The sequence below is a fragment of the Oncorhynchus nerka genome, linkage group LG27, assembly GCF_034236695.1.
Source record: "Oncorhynchus nerka isolate Pitt River linkage group LG27, Oner_Uvic_2.0, whole genome shotgun sequence".
Classification (NCBI taxonomy): Eukaryota; Metazoa; Chordata; class Actinopteri; order Salmoniformes; family Salmonidae; genus Oncorhynchus; species Oncorhynchus nerka.
Window position 1 is genome coordinate 45,909,898 of NC_088422.1, and position 18,092 is coordinate 45,927,989.

Here is an 18,092-nt window from a genome sequence, read left to right on the forward strand (position 1 = left end):
CATATGATGAATAGAACAAAGGAGAGGGACAAAGAGATATAGAGTGACAGCTAAAGAGCGAGGGGTGGAGAGAGAGAAAGCCGTGTGGCTTGAGAGTAATGTAAAAAATAAAATAAAGGCAACAAGATTAGGGGATTGGGATCGGTATTTGGGGGAACTATACGACCCCCTGCTGTTTCCACCGGCTGAGGTAAAAACCTGACACGGAGCTAAAATAATCAAACAAACACAGGAGTATTGCGATCCTCTGGAGAGAGAGGAACAGGAGAAACAGACTACTATAACTGTTCAACACGGGGTTTCAAAGAGCATAAGAGAGAGTGAGGCCGGGACGATACCAGTATCGCAATATTCGTTAGTATCGTGGTAAGGAAACAAAACAGATTTATCTTCTTTAGGAAAACAGCCCTAATGTTGGAAACAAACATCATGTTGTCATCCTGAGTCACATTTATTTATTTTCCAGCCTTAAGCACACAATATTTTAAACACACAATATTTTAAAGGACCAAAGAGTTTTGTCTGCTTTGTGTTTGAATTTTTACCATGGAAGAAATATTGAGCTACTGGTATTGTCACAGAGGGTATCGAGAGTTACAAGCACTCTTATACAACATACATTCAATGTGTCTGTCCCTGCCTTTACCAAAACAAACAAATCGAAGGTGCACTGTCATTTCTTCCTGTGAACTGCATTGTTACAGGCAGTAGCAGCAGCATACAAGCCTGTTGGCGCTCCGGTACCGCTTGCTGTGCGGTAGCAGAGAACAGTCTATGACTAGGGTGACTGGAGTCTGACAATTTCTTTGACACTGTCTGGTATAGAGGTCCTGGATGGCAGGAAGCTTAGCCCCAGTGATGTACTGGGCCGTACGTACTACCCACTGTAGTGTCTTGCGGTCGGAGGCCGAGCAGTTGCCATACCATGCAGTGATGCAACCAGTCAGTATGCTCTTGATAGTGCAGCTCTAGAACTTTTTGAGGATCTGAAGACCCATGTCAAATCTTTACAGTCTCCTGAGGGGGAATAGGCTTTGTCGTGCCCTCTTTACAACTGTCTTGGTGTGTTTGAACCATGATAGTTTGTTGGTGATGTGGACACCAAGGAACATGAAGCTCTCAACCTGCTCCACTACAGCCCTGTCGATGAGAGTGGGGGCGTGCTCGGTCCTCCTTTTCCTGTAGTCCACAATCATCTCGTTTGTCTTGATCACACTGAGGGAGAGGTTGTTATCCTGGCACCACACAGCCAGGTCTCTGACCTCCTCCCTATAGGCTGTCTCATCGATATCGGTGATCAGGCCCTGTTGTGTCAACGGCAAACTTAATGATGGTGTTGGAGTTGTCCCTGACCATGCAGTCATGGGTGAATAGGGAGTACAGGAGGGGACTGAGCACACAGCCCTGAGGGGCTCCAGTGTTGAGGATCAGCGTGGCAGATGTGTTGTTACCAACTCTTACCACATAGGGGCGGCTTGTCAGGAAGTCCAGGATCCATTTGCAGAGGGAGGTGTTTAGTCCCAGGGTCCTTAGCTTGGTGATGAGCTGAGCTTTGAGGGCACTATGGTGTTGAACCCTGTGCTGTAGGCAATGAATAGCATTCTCACGTAGTTCCTTTTGTCCAGGTGGGAAAGGGCAGTGTGGAGTGCAATAGAGATTGCATCATCTGTGGATCTGTTGGGATGGTATGCAAATTGGAGTGGGTCTAGGGTTTCTGGGATAATGGTGTTGATGTGAGCAATGACCAGCCTTTCAAAGCACTTCATGGCTACAGACGTGAGTGCTTACGGGTCAGTAGTCATTTAGGCAGGTTACCTTAGTGTTCTTGGGCACAGGGACTTTGGTGGTCTGCTTGGAACATGTTGGTATTACAGACTCAGTCAGGGACAGCTTGCCAGTTGGTCAGCGCATGCTCGGAGTACACATCCTGGTAATCAGTTTGGCCCCGCGGCCTTGTGGATTTTTACCTGTTTAAAGGTCTTACTCACATCGGTTACAGAGAGCATAATCACACAGTCGTCCCGATCAGCTGATGCTCTCATGCATGCTTCAGTGTTGCTTGTCTCGAAGCGAGCAAAGAAGTAATTTAGCTCGTTTGATAGACTCGTGTCACTGGGCAGCTCACGGCTGTGCTTCCCTTAGTAGCCTGTAATAGTTTGCAAGCCTTACCACATCCGACGAGCATCGGAGCCAGTGTAGTATGATTCAATCTTAGTCCTTTATTGACACTTTGCCTGTTTGATGGTTCGTCTGAGGGTATAGCAGGATTACTTATAAGCGTACGGGTTAGAGACTCGCTCCTTGAAAGCGGCAGCTATAGCCTTCAGCTCTGTGCGGATGTCGCCTGTAATCCATGGCTTCTGGTTGGGGTTTGTATGTACGGTCACTGTGGGGATGATGTCATCGATGCACTTATTGATGAAGCCAATGACTGATGTGGTGTACTCGTCAATGCCATCGGAAGAATCCCGGAACATATTCCAGACTGTGCTAGCAAAAGACTGTAGCTCAGCACCTGCGTCATCTGATCACTTCTTTATTGACTTAGTCACTGGTGCATCCTGCTTTAGTTTTTGCCTATAAGAGTAACTCATGATAAGTTGTAGACCACAATATCTACCAAGAGAGTTCTCATCTATATTTTTTGTAGGCGTCTATTTACAACCACAAATGGAAGCTGGCACTAAGACCGAAACTCAACGAGCTGTATAAGGCCATAAGCAAACAAGAAAATGCTCAACCAGAAGCAGAGCTCTTAGTGGCCGGGGACTTTAATGCAAGCAAACTTAAATCCGTTTAACCTCATTTCTACCTGCATGTCATATGTGCAACAAGAGAAAAAAAAACATGGATTGAAGCCATGGATTAAAGGCAACATCCGCACCGAGCTAAAGACGAAAGCTGCCTCTTTCCTGGATACGGACCCTAATCTGGACGCTAATAAGAGATACCGCTATGCCTTCAGACGAACCATAAAACAGACAATACGTCAATACAAGGCTAAGATTGAATCCTCCTACACCAACCCACCCGCGTTCTGCCCAGTGAGGCGAGCCTTCCACACGGGCTAATTGCCTTTTATGCTCGCTTTGAGGCAAGCAACACTGAAGCATGCATGAGATTACCAGCTGTTCCGGACGACTGTGTGATCACACTCTCCATAGCGTGATCACAGACGGATCACCGGGACTTGTACTCAGAGCATGCACGGACCAACTGGCAAGTGTCTTCACTGACAATTTCAACCTCTTCCTGACTGAGTCTGTAATACCAACATGTTTCAAGCAGACCACCATAGTCCCTGTGCCCAAGAAAGTGAAGGTAACCTGCCTAAATGACTACAGCCCCGTAGCACTCAAGTCGGTAGCCATGAAGTGCTTTGAAAGGCTGGTCATGGCTCACATCAACACCATCATCTCGGAAACCCTAGACCCACTCCAACTCGCATAATGTGGTGTGGTGCCAGGACAACAACCTCTACCTCAACATGAGCAAGACAAAGGAGCTGATTGTGAACTACAGAAAAAGGAGGGCCGAACACGCCCCCAGTCACATCGGCGGGGCTGTAATGGATCGGGTCGAGAGCTTCAAGTTCCTTGATGTCCAAACCATCATGGTCCAAACATACCAAGACAGTTGTGAAGAGGGCACGACAACACCTTTTCCCACTCAGGAGACTGAAAAGATTTGGCACGGGTCCCCAGATCCTCAAAAAGTTATACAGCTGCACCATGGAGAGCATCCTGACTGGTTGCATCACCGCCTGGTATGGCAACTGCTCGGCATCCGACTGTACAGAGGGTAGTGTGTACGGCCCAGTAAGCATTTCACGGTAAGGTCTACTCCTGTTGTATTCGGCGCATGTGACAAGTTAAATTTGATTTGATTTTCCTGTGATATTACATAAATTCTTCTCAGGGCTGGGTTTTAATTGAATGTTATCACACACCAGCATGGGACTGTTAATTAATCAGAAACCACTGCAAAGTTTTTCTTTTTTTGGGACTGTGCTGAACATTCAAGGAAATTATAGTTACATGTAATTTGCGGCATGCATGACCATGAGCAAAGTCATTGTAGCCTATAATTTAATTTCCCCTGTGAGAACCATGAGCACGTGCTGACTTGGCTTTGCTGTACATCACATCAAAGCCTGCCAGCAGCCTACCTACCAAAGGTCGCACAGTGTCCATTACAACGCAGAAAAGCACAAATCAGCCACCAATAGTTATCCGTATAACCGGAGCTTCATCTTATTCTTCTAACTGTTTCTATGGTGTATTCCAGGCTGCAATTGATGGAAGACGGCAAAACTTCATGGCAAAAGATAGGCAAGCGGTTTCCATCTGAGGTGAAGTTTTCCCTAAATCAATGCTTATGACAAATCCAGCTCCAGAACCAGCCATAGAGCCAGCTGGATAATATTTTGAATACGGCGGCATAAAAAAAGTAACACAAATAAATGCCTGGGCACTTTAAATCAACGCCTGGACACCCGCCCGCTACCCTGTGGGAACACAACTGTTCAGTCAGTGAGAAGAGAAAAGGGTATGACAGAGGAAGGGAAAGGGGAGAAGAGGGGGGGGGGGTAAGATGAAAGGAGAAATGATGGTAAGGGGAGAAAAGAGGGAAGCGGAGAGAAGAGAATGGTTGACAGATAGGCAGGAGTCTAAGGAGCACAGGGTTGTTTAGACAGAGAGAATAAGACAGAGGGAGAAAAGAAGGAAGAAGAGAACGAGTGTAAGGGAAAAGAGTGAAGAGGTGAGGAGAAAGCTGCTTTCCGAGAAGCATTAACCTGTGGATACGCCACTGTTCAGTCAGAAGGAGCGGGAGAGGAGGGATGTAGAAGAGAGATGAGTGGAAGGGAGAGATGAAGGGAGAGATCAGGGAAAGAGATGAAACGTAGGGAAAGGGAAAAATGCTGGCTGTGGGTTGAGTGGCAGTAGCCTAGTGAGAAGAGGGGAGAGATGAGAGGAAAAGAGAGATGAAGGGAGACGCATGTAAGGGAAAAAGAGGGAAGAGGAGAGGTTACTGGCAGAAGCCTGGTGGGTACAGATCTGTTTTATCAGCGAGAAAAGGGAGAGGAGAGAGGACAAAAGAGGGGGAAGAGGAAAGGTCCTGTAGCGGGTAGAGGTCTGGTGGGCGGAGGGCAATTGTGTCGAAGGCTCAGTGCCAACTGGCACTCTATTCACTACTTTTGACCAGAGTAGTGCACTATAAGGATTGGGGTGTCATTTGGAACATAACCTAAATATCTAATCCTGTTACCTACGCTCTCCGCAGGTACTATCTGCTGTTGATTCTGTATATAGAGAAAAACCAGACAACTTGGATGCAATTATTTTTTGCTCCAGTTTTGTTTGCAGGTTTATGGTGGCGCCTGCTAGAAACTACTTGAGAAACAAACCTGTGTAATAACACCAAATCCCTGTCTGGGGGTGGATCCACAGCTTCCTGGGTAACATCATCTGTACTATGATTTAATACATGTAACTGGTGTCTTGCAATTTCCCGAACAAGTTCCTTCCTGTTTCCAGAGGACAAAAATGATGGGTACCATGGACCAATAATATACCATTTCTATGACGTACTAATGCAACAATACAAAACAGGTATGTGTGAACAGATGCAGTGAACGGACACATCAACTGTCTGAGGGCTGCTTTTTTTTAGTTGTCTAAGAGCTCAAGTCACAAAATAAAATGGTCAGTAACACAATATGGGCCAAAAAGGTGTACGAAAATTGTGTTGTGTGATACAAGGAACTACTTCACAAAATAACCTTCATTATCATCACTGGTATTGACAATGGAAGGCTGCTGGTCTCTGATCCCATATATTACATCTCTTGCTGTTGTGGCTTTGAGCAAGGCACTTAACACCCACAAAGTAAAATAATGCACTGTATAAAAACACATGTGGTCCATCAAGCCTCCATCTGGAGAGCTACTGGGTGTGCAGGCTTTTGATACAGCCCTGCTCAAACACACCAGTCAGCTTTGTCGGAATTACATGGCCAGTATTGAATAGAGGAGAATCCTAGCCAATTTTGGGTGCTTGAGAGACCGTTTTACAACCAGAGTATGCAGAATTGGTTTCATCAATTGCCACCCGTATCAACTGCGTGTATTGGTAATTTGCGGTTATACACGAGTGCCGGACATCGCACGTGACAAGGACATAAATGCGTGCTAATCGCTAAATAGTTAACTAGTGAGATAAACAGCCACACTACACAATATGTTTTGAATTGGTTACCTAGTTATTCTGTTGTATATCATTATTTCTTCCTCCACCTCTCACCCTCCCCTCCCCCCTCCCTGGCAACGAACCACTGGCACATACGCAGGTGATGCACACACCATGACTTTTCCAGGATTTTCATTGCTATAACTGGGCAAATAACTCAATAGCAATTATCACCAACAAACGTGCAAATGCGGATAGGCTTGCTTTGATTAAAAAAATATGCATCTGGCGACTGCATGATTGAAAGACAGCTCGTGTCTGTCAATGCAGGCCTACAATAATTATACCCCGATGCGCTCTGCAGAGATCGGGAGGACAGTGAGCAAAACATCGCATCCGGAGGACACTTTGATCGGAATAGCCTAATTGTTTGATTCGGTTTGCGAGACTTAAAAAAAAAAAAAAAAAACGTGTCTATTCAGACAACTAATCTATAATCCGCTTGTCCAACACATTTAATTGTTATTTTTATTTTTATAACTTGTCTCGGGCAAGCGTTAATGTCGAGCCCTGCTCCATGACACATAAACACATCTCCAAACTAGCTGTGTGGCACTGGCAGAGGCTCAACATATGTGCTACTCACCTGGAATTGACACACTGGAATAGACATTTGCAACATTGTTCCATGATCTTTAAATGATCAACCGCTTCGCTATCCATCGTGCTTAATCTCCGCTACATGCTTATTTTTTTGTTTAACGAGAATCGGATATGTTCCCTGTGACAAAGTCACCACAATAAGTGGGTTATCATTAAGTTAAAAAAAAATGCCACAACCTTCCCTAATTCCCCTGATAACCAGGTGGAAGGGGATAGAAAAGGACTAACAGAGCTGTCTGACATCTTTCAGTCAAAGGTAGGCTAAAACAAATGTAATTTTGTAGGCTGTAATAACCTCATATTTTACTTGTCGGCCAACAGTGATTCATAGGCCTACAATAGAACTAGGCTACATCATTTAAATAGGGTGGAGAACTTTCAGGAGAACATAAAAGTTTATTCAATTGCAACAAATTGCCTACATCAAGAAACCGTTAGATTAATGTGCATATTTCTCCATTTACAGTGGTATAATTATGTCCGACCCCCCCCCCCGGTATTATTTTAAATAGCGTTTCCAGTTTGAACGAGAATACCGGGATGTCCAGAAAAGGCTTGCAAATCTCTCGGTAAGGAAAAGTAGTAGATTTTCAGGAAAATATTAAACCCTAATATGTAGCTAACGTAATCCCTATCACCCTCTGAACCCTTTCTATCCATTCCTAGTGTGTGTGGAGAGGAACAACGCTTCATAGACTTGTTACTCATAACCAAATGGATCGCAGAGCGTGATTTAATTTCATCACCTCTCACGTCAGACCGTTTTATGTTCTCTTAAAAAGAGAAACGTGGGTTTTCAACTGCACCTCTGACCCCTGTTCATCTCCATGCAAGCACACACGTCATTCTCAACCTCTTTACACACAGGCGGTATACATGAGCCTACACCTACACTCACATTTATGGGCACACTTCACATGCTTATGATTGTTCAATGGCGGTCTTCAGAAAACGGCGGTAACTTCACCTCCTCCCCGGTTCCCTTTGTCCCCCAGGCTGTATACAGAAAGTAACAATAAACAGATGATATACACTGAGTGTACCAAACATTTGGAACGCCTACACTTTCATGACAGAATGACTAGGTACATTCAGGTGAAAGCTATGATCCCTTATTGATGTCCCTTGTTAAGGGTTTTTAAGCCTCGAGATAATTGAGACTTGGATTGTGTGTACATTGAGGGTGAATGGGCAGGACAAAATATTTAAGTGCCTTTGAAGGGAGTATGGTAGTAGGTACCAGGCGCACCGGTTTGAGTGTGTCAAGGACTGCAACACTGTTTTTCACGCTCAACAGTTTCTCGTGTGTATCAAGAATGATTCACCACCCAAAGGACATCCAGCCAACTTGACAACTGTGGGAAGCATTGGAGTCAACATGGGCCAGCATCCCGGTGGAACGCTTTCGACACTGTGTAGAGTTCATGCCCCGACGAATTGAGGCTGTTTCTCAGGGCAAAAGGGGGTGCAACTCAATATTAGGAAGGTGTTCCTAATGTTTTGTAGACTCAGTGTATGAGTCATGTGTTAAACATTTTAGAAGAAGAGGAAGAAAAGGAGGGAGGACAGAAGAGGAATAGAGAAAATGGAGAAAGCAAATCCAGAGGCAGGTATTCTTTAGCAGTCTACACGAGCACACGCAAGCGCAGACACACACTTTAGCATTCTTGCGGCGTGTGGTGGGAAACCTTGAAAAGATGCGCACACACACACACACGCATCTGATACTGAATAATGGGAAACAACATCAAATGCCTACCTCAAAACACCAGTTTGAACGAGGTTTACCAAACACAGATGGAGAGCCCAGCTCCCCTGTGCATGTTGCCGTCTTCTCTGCCCACGGTAAACGAGCGCTGATTTTAGTGGACGCTGTTGTCTTGCATAAACTAATTTGTGCTGTACTGTAGACAATCCTCCCTGATTGGAGATCCAGCCATTCCACAAACACGACCACACGGGTCCTGCTCTATTCTGGACTGGGCCTCTCAGGTCATATTACACATCTGAAAAGATTTGAAAAGTATTACACCAATTCAACTAAGCCTATCAGCTGGCTGTGTCCATTACCATACAGCTAAGGGCCAGTCTTTTCACATTGACACTCTAGTCCTGGAGAGCTGCAATGTGTGCAGACTGGTGTTTCCACCCTGCACTTGACCTAAGTTCACAGTGAGTCACTGGAGCCAAGCCAAGGAAACACAAAAGTCTGTGGTCTAATGGAAATGGCATTTCAGTCTCTCTTCACACGACACTACACTTAGCCCAATTAAAGTCTGCCTCTCTGGTCCCAATGACAACATTACTCAGCACGTTTAAATTACTCCCATTGATACACCAATTTTTACTGTCATCTTTAATAAGGCAGTCATTAAGACTATATGAGGGTGCTTAAAAAGTTGACAGGACACATTTACCTTGGGGAAAAAGTAATTGGAGTGTGTGTGTGTGTGTGTGTGTGTGTGTGTAGAGGTAAAACGCTGTTGCACTCTGATCGATACAGAGGGAATGTCTAACTGGCCTGTCTAGACCAGGTCAATAACCCAACATTAAAGGGACAATCATTAGTTGAAACAATGACGAGATGTCCCTGCCTCTGTATTGGTAAAATGCTGAGGGACGGGCCTGGAGAAATGGAACCACTCAAATTCAAAGCCAGAGCTACTGTATGGATGCAAGGACAATCCAAGATATCAAAAGTGTAGTTCTAAGCACGTTTTGAGGCTATCCAATGTTTGTTTACAATGTTTAGAAATATTGGCCATTTTTTCCCTTTCAATTTTGGGTTCTGATGGGGTACGATAGTTGAACTACGTTCCTGAGGCATTTATACGTGCATTCTTCCCAAATCAATGACTATATCTCATTAATCCAAAAGTCAAAAAATGGATGTGCAGTAGCAATCCCGGATTGCCCTTTCAAGTATGAGACTGTAAATCTGATCAAACGTCATCACACCCTTTACCTCACACAGACACAAGAGGTTGTGGAACCGTCTTAGAGGTAATAATTAAGGTTAAACTACTCACAATAATATTCATTATAACAATTCTGAAATTCAGAGTTGATATTATTTACTAACACGCACACAAGAGGACACATTTTCCCTGTAAACTGCAGGCAGGTATGATAAATGGGAGACCGCTTCGGCAGTGACAGGTGGTTATTGAAACAGCACTAATGAGTGTTATCTGTATTCATAATGATCTTCATTACACTAGTCAGTAGAGCTGCTAAAACAACAGGAGATGGGCTGGGGTTACCTTGGTGCTCCAACTGAGGACGGGAGGAATTTAAGCTTTTCGGACCGTAGGAAAGCCATGTGTGTGCCTATATGCTGTCATGAAAATGCAAGCAGGCACGCACACACAGTCACACATGCACGCACAGTCCCTGTACCCCCTCACTGCTAACGAGACGCCATTAGCAGTGAACTCTGGGTCAATTAGTGACCTGGGTCTCGCTGTTCAGCGCGGGATGCAAGGGCCTGCCTGGGAGCCCAGGTGTCAGAGAGGAAAACAGTTTACTGTATTGACTAATCACTGATACGGGAATAGGGATGTGTGAGGTGTGTGTGTATGTGTTTCTGCATATTTTGAAAGAGAGCGAGGAGAGAAATGAGAGTCAGAAGAAAGGAAAGACTGGGGGCAGAGACATGCGTATGATGAGAAGAACTATGAGCGAGAGAGATGGAGGGAAAACTGCTGAAAGATGGACAATGAGAGTAAAAACAGACATTTCCCTGTCTCTCTCCTGTGTGTGATGTATTGACTAGGTTCATGATCCCTAAGCTCGTCAGAGGATTAAGCCTTAATTATAGTAATTTCCACACTAAATGAAGCAGTACAAATTAAATTGCCTTGAACAGCATTGGGCGAAAGGGCGTAATTAGTTATAGCACACAAACCCACACACACGCATACGCACACCCCCCACAACACACCAATCAGAGCACACCAACTGTCCAACTTAACCCTGCTGATGATTTCTGTTATTTTACTGAGGGCATAAGTAAACAAACTAAACAAAGCCACATCGACACAGAGGGCAATGTGTGTGTGCGTGCATAGGGCAGCAGGTAGCCTAGCGGTTAAGGGCGTTGGGCCAGCGAACAGAAAGGTCGCTGTTTCGAATCCCCGAGCCAACTAGGTAAAAAACCTGTTGATGTGCCCTCAAGACACTTAACCCTAATTGCTTCTGTAAGTCGCTCTGGATAAGAGTGCCTGCTAAATTACTCAAATGGGAAAATGCATTGGGAAAATTGCACATAGGCTATCTCAGATCAACTTCAAATAGCTATCAAATATTGTACTATGTAACTATCTATTTAACTGAAGGACTATGGTGTGCCTGTGCTTAATATCTAGTGAATGTGAAGCCACAAACACAGATACTAATCAAAAGATTAGCCTCCTCTGTTCTTTTGAGCCAGTAGCAGTGTTGGCTGGAGCTCTTGGGAGGCATCGGGGGGTATAACAGCAGCTCTAAGAGATCAATAAGCCCAAAGGGACCTGCCTCTGTGAATTACTCTGTATGTGTGTGGGTGTGTGTGTGTCCTGTGAGATGCCCAGGAGCTGCTGATTGAAGACAGGAGTGAGACAAGCCATCATGGGAGATGAGAGTAGAGGGGAAAAAAATCAGTTTTATTGTGTTCTCCAGAGATGAAAGAGAGGCTTTATAAACGACCACAGTAAATAGCTGATGTGGCAAGCAATCATAGGACTCATTGATGGCATGGACTGAGGAAACACAGCTGAGCATGTAGGTGAGGAATTGTGTGTGTGTGTGTGCGTGCGTGCGTGCGTGCATATGTCTGTCTCAGATAAGGATAACTCACAGGCGGAATCAATAACAGAATGATGTCATCCGCACCATTGGTCTTCGGGTGCCTTTATTTTTTATTACTGGTGACACACATCTTCAGTCAATTCACTACTGTGATTGTCTGCATTGGGTCTGTCTGTTGCTAGCAAATGGCCAGTCCCTTTTTTTTAGTGTACAGCCAGTAGAGTGGAAATGAGACCGAGTCAGCCTCTAGCTACAAGGTTCAACAATGGAACACCACGGTTCCAATTAAATTTCCGCAGTAGTACAAACTTCAGTGAGATCAAAAAAGAAGAAGAAGAAGTAAAAAGCAGGAGATGAGCATTGTGTCCTTCCATTTCCAATCACCAGACTGTGGAGTGACTGACTCTGAACAAGCCAGAAAGAACCATCTGACCAAGAGACCAATCATGCCACTCAATTATCACACTCAGCCTTGAGGCCTCCGGCCGGCACACACCAATCAATCCATGTATCAATGCATCAAAGAGAGCTTTCACAAACAACACCACCAATCAATCCACGTATCAATGCATGAAAAATAAATGGAACTGACAAGCTAGCACGCACGCACGCACGTATGTACACAAATCCACCAATTGATTGATGTATCAATGCCCATAAGTGCCAGGAAACAGAACAGTCCGATCCATGTCATCAGATAAGTGGTTCCTCATCGGACACCTGTCTGGGTGGTTCAATAGTTGCTTCCCCTCCATCAACTATGATTTATAAAATAAATCCAGATAACATTACTTCAGCTCCGGCCACTTTCTTCATATCGCTCTACAGCAGGGTGCCACAACTCGTGGCTGGTGTTTTATGGCCCCCCCCATTGTTTGGGGGGACATAAGTCTAAAAACACCAGGAAATCAGCTCCAAATTATTACATTTTGGAAATATGTTCCCAAGTATTCCCCACACATAATAAAGATTATTTGTCCTCTGACAAATCAACTGTAAATTTCAGTGTTCCTCAAGGTTCCGTTTTAGGACCACTATTGTTTTCACTATATATTTCTCATTCGAAAACGTAATGTTAACTTTCACTGCTATGCGGATGACACACAGCTGTACATTTCAATGAAACATGGTGAAGCCCCAAAATTGCCTTCGCTAGAAGTCTGTTTCAGACATAAGGAAGTGGATGGCTGCAAACTTTCTACTTTTAAACTCGGACAAAACAGAGATGCTTGTTCTAGGTCCCAAGAAACAAAGAGATATTCTGTTGAATCTGACAATTAAGCTTAATGGTTGAACAGTCATCTGTAACTGTGAAGGACCTCGGCGTTATTCTGGACCCTGATCTCTCTTTTGAAGAACATATCAAGACTGTTTCAAGGACAGCTTTTTTACATCTACGTAACATTGCAAAAATCATAAACTTTCAGTTAAAAAATGATGCAGAAAAATGTATCCATGCTATTGTTACTTCTAGGTTAGACTACTGCAATGCTCTACTTTCCGGCTACCCGGATAAAGCACTAAATAAACTTCAGGTAGTGCTAAATACAGCTGCTAGAATCCTGACTAGATCCCAAAAATGTGATCATATTACTCCAGTGCTAGCCTCCCTACACTGGCTTCCTGGCAAGGGCTGATTTCAAGGTTTTACTGCTAACCTACAAAGCATTACATGGGCTTGCTCCTACCTATCTCTCTGATTTGGTCCTGCCGTACATACCTACACGTACACTACGGTCACAAGACGCAGACCTCCTAATTGTCCCTAGAATTTCTAAGCAAACAGCTGGAGGCAGGGCTTTCTCCTATAGAGCTCAATTTTTATGGAATGGTCTGCCTACCCATGTGAGAGACGCAAACTCGGTCTCAACCTTTAAGTCTTTACTGAAGACTCATCTCTTCAGTTGGTCAATATGATTGAGTGTAGTCTGGCCCAGGCATGTGAAGGTGAATGGAAAGGCTCTGGAGCAACGAACCACCCTTGCTGTCTCTGCCTGGCCGGTTCCCCTCTTTCCACTGGGATTCTCTGCCTCTAACCCTATTACAGGGGCTGAGTCACTGGCTTACTGGTGCTCTTTCATGCCGTCCCTAGGAGGGGTGCATCACTTGAGTGGGTTGAGTCACTGATGTGATCTTCCTGTCTGGGTTGGCGCCCCCCCTTGGGTTGTGCCGTGGCGGAGATCTTTGTGGGCTATACTCAGCCTTGTCTCGGGATGGTAAGTTGGTGGTTGAAGGTATCCCTCTAGTGGTGTGGGGGCTGTGCTTTGGCAAAGTGGGTGGGGTTATATCCTTCCTGTTTGGCCCTGCCCGGGGGTATCATCGGATGGGGCCACATTGTCTCCTGATCCTTCCTGTCTCAACCTCCAGTATTTATGCTGCAGTAGTTTATGTGTCGGGGGGCTAGGGTCAGTTTGTTATACAGTGCCATTCGAAAGTATTCGGCCCCCTTGAACTTTGCGACCTTTTGCCACATTTCAATTTTTCAGTTTTTGATTTGTTAAAAAAGTTTGAAATATCCAATAAATGTCATTCCACTTCATGATTGTGTCCCACTTGTTGTTGATTCTTCACAAAAAAATACAGTTTTATATCTTTATGTTTGAAGCCTGAAATGTGGCAAAAGGTCGCAAAGATCAAGGGGGCCGAATACTTTCGCAAGGCACTGTATCTGGAGTACTTCTCCTGTCTTATCCAGTGTCCTGTGTGAATTTAAGTATTCTCTCTCTCTCTCTCTCTCTCTCTCTCTCTCTCTCTCTCTCTCTCTCTCTCTCTCTCGGAGGACCTGAGCCCTAGGACCATGCCTCAGCACTACCTTTCTAGGGAGTTTTTCCTAGCCACCATGCTTCTACACCTGCATTCCTTGCTGTTTGGGGTTTTAGGCTGGGTTTCTGTACAGCACTTTGAGATATCAGCTGATGTACGAAGGGCTATATAAATACATTTGATTTGATTTAAAGAAACACGTGATCATATACAAATTAAATGATTACGTTTTAGTCAAATATTATATCTGTTTGGGCTTCTTGCGGTCAATTTGAAGTCCACAAATGATTTGTAATTATGTTCCGGCCCCCCAATAATTCACTCAAATTAATCTAGTTGATGATCCCTGCTTCACAGAGTGGCTGGTGATTCAGTAACACATGATCGTCTCTGACTATCTAGCGTTTCTTCTGCCTCCGGGGGCTTGTGTCCATGCAAACATATTCAGTACGTGTGAATAGTCGGATCAGCAGAGGTGATGTTAAGGACACGTCTACAAACCCATTTCATAACCTACTAATCTTTTTTTTGCTTTAGCAGGTTACGAGGAAAAACAAACATTCAAAAACAATGTCAATGTATTAGGAAAGCTAAACTAGTTCTATCGCCCTATTAAAGAGTTAAGAGGAATCTTCAGTATGAGCGAGTCAGTCAGAAAAAAAAACCCTACAAAAAGGCTATTGTGTCTGACTGGATGTGAGAAGCCCCAAATAGTCCTGTTCCTCTGGTCTCCTGGTGGTGTAACATGCTGCACCATTTCCCTCAGACATTTTATCTGGAGCCCCAATTAAATCCCCCACTGCATTCCCCACCAGCCTCCATAAATCAAACAACGCCATTAAAGCAGCTAAAATAAACTACTTAAAAATCCCAAACACACGCAAACAGTCGACCACAGCACAGACTGTGACAAATCCCAGGCAGGCAGCACAGTCCAATGCCCATGGTACGGCGGCGTCGTGTCTCTGACTGATTAAATTATTACAGGCTAGTTTATAAAATCGATTACCTAACGTTTGATTGATTAGGTGATTGAATTAAACCATGCAACAATTCACTCGTTAACCTCTTCAACCTATGGGGGCGCTATTTCATTATTGGATAAAAAAAACGTGCCCGTTTTAAGCGCAATATTTTGTCACAAAAAGATGCTCGACTATGCATATAATTGACAGCTTTGGAAAGAAAACACTCTGACGTTTCCAAAACTGCAAAGATATTATCTGTGCGTGCCCCAAAACTGATGCTACAGGCGAAACCAAGATGAAACTTCAAACAGGAAATTAGCAGGATTTTTGACGCTCTGTTTTTCATTGTCTCCTTATATGGCTGTGAAAGCGCCACGAATTAGCCTGCCATTTCTATCGTTTCTCCAAGTTGTCTGCAGCATTGTGACATATTTGTAGGCATATCATTGAAAGATTGGCCATAAGAGACTACATTTACCACGTGTCCGCCCGGTGTCCTTTGTTGAAATTGTTGCGTAATCTCCAAGCTGCTCGCATTCATCCATGTGATTGAGACAGAGAGGAGACTTCCAGGAATGATATATCATGAAGAGATATGTGAAAAACACCTTGAGGATTGATTCTAAACAACGTTTACCATGTTTCAGTCGATATTATGGAGTTAATGTGGAAGAAAGTTTGGCGTTTGGATGAATGAATTTTCGTTTTTTTTTTGGTAGCCAAACATGACGCAGAAAACGGACCGATTTCTTCTGCACAAATAATCTTGACGAATTGTGACGAATTGTGACACAAAGAAAGGGGGTTGGTTTTGAATGAAAGAGCGGGAAGACTGAGGGACAAAGGGAATTGGGTCTAAATCGAACCTTGAGAAACTATGCTATCATAAATACAAAATCTTATGCATTCCAATAACCGCCCAGAAAAGGAAAATGCAAGATATATATTTACACTGAGCTGCGCTTTGATAGATGGGTCGAAGATGGAAGACTGGTTTGCCCAGCAGATATTGCCCTTGTCCTTTGAAGAATATTTCTGGTCGTAGTGTGGATACGTTGTACCCTTTCGTTCTTATTAGGAGATGGTCTGTCCTTTCCTTTCCTAGGCCACGTACATTTATAGCTGCAGGTAAACGTACGACTTCTAGGATGTATCACTTCTTCAGTGAATAAGAGTTCAAAGTTCATACCATTTTGCCATTATCAGCTCAAGCTGTATTCTGGTTGGTCTAGTAGAAATTCACCATTCCAGTGTGGTGATCGTCACCTCCACGTGATCTGGTCTCATGTCAATTTAGTTACGTAGAGTGGATATTCAACCATTTGCAAACCACAGCTCACGTTGGGGTTTGCTTAGTCTGACGTGAATTGGGGAAGAGAAGGGCGTGTTTCAGCCCTCTCCAACCAATATCTTCACTTGGGCGTGGCCACTGTGTGCATAAAATGACTTATGAAAACAATTCTCTCATTTAGAAGGCTAAAATGACATTGAATTTTTTCACAAAAAGTTTTATATCTAAACATATAAATTGCACAACAATTCCATTTGAATCTGAATGTGTAGACTTTCCAAGATACAATTTATGTCGTCCTATCATCAGACATAATGTCCCAGACAACAACTGATCTGACATCGTATTCTTTAAGTATCAACAGACACTGTCAACTGGTTGGATTACAGAAATATCATTCCATTCCCCAACCTTTTGATGTTAATGTATTGCAGTCTCTCTCTGTGGTAACAGAGGATTTTCAAGTCAATTCTATAGAGTGGAGAGACTTTCGGTATTTATGGGGTGGGTGAGTTTTATGACCCTCACGCAACAGGGCAAAGTCATGACAGTAGGAAGAGACAAAGCATCTGGGTTCAAAGCCCAGTTGATTTATTTAATTTTTGAACGTTTGAGAGACTTGCTATCCCTCACTACCTGTGCAGTAATGAACCAGAGAGAATACGCAAATCCCTTAAAAAAAATAAAAATAAATTGTGACCAAATGTTCAGTCTCGCTGTCTCTCGTTTGCATTAAAATAAATCAATAGCTCCTTCAGAAAGTTTCGAGGTCTGTCCTGGACTGGGGAAGTAGTGAGACAACACTTACGAGCACCAGACCAGACTCCAAACAGCTGAAGTAATTGATATTGACTTTGCCCTAAAACATGGTACAGATTAGAGTATCAGAGCCACCAATTTCCTGGCCCCTTTTTCTTTCTACCTTCTTATCCTCTTGGGACTGTTTTCATGGTTTCGATTTTTTGAGCCTGAAGGTGTTCTGGAAATCGTCGACCCTGCCAGACAACATCAAAGTGCGCCTGTTCGTCTCTGTAGTGGAGAGCGTTCTACTGTATGGACGTGAGTTGTAGACACTGGGCAAGATATTGCAACTGGATGGTTTTGGCATTAGAACACCATACAACTATGATTCTTTGTGAAACAATTCTAAAGTTAAAGTAATTACATGTACAAGGCCTGTTGTTCATGATTTATAGATGACTACAGGTTCTCAGATGGTTAGAAATGTATGTAATGGGGAAATGGAGGTGAACGGGGGAGGGTCATGCTTTTAACATTTCAGTCAAGGGATGTGTGTCTGATGCTGCTCTGGGCAAAGCAATATCAAGTGCGTCTATAGGCTTTAAGAGTGGGAATCAATTATCCATAGTGTATAGGCCTAGGCTATACGAAGTTCATGCTTGGAGAAGCACAGGGCAAAGCTATATTTC

At 43.9% G+C, this 18,092-nt stretch overlaps 1 protein-coding gene across 2 annotated transcripts in view; it reads right to left on the reverse strand.

The window, feature by feature from the left end:
* The window catches only part of ipo11 (importin 11), a 275,946-nt gene that overhangs the window by 33,525 nt on the left and 224,329 nt on the right, over nucleotides 1-18,092 (reverse strand). The window lies entirely within an intron of this gene.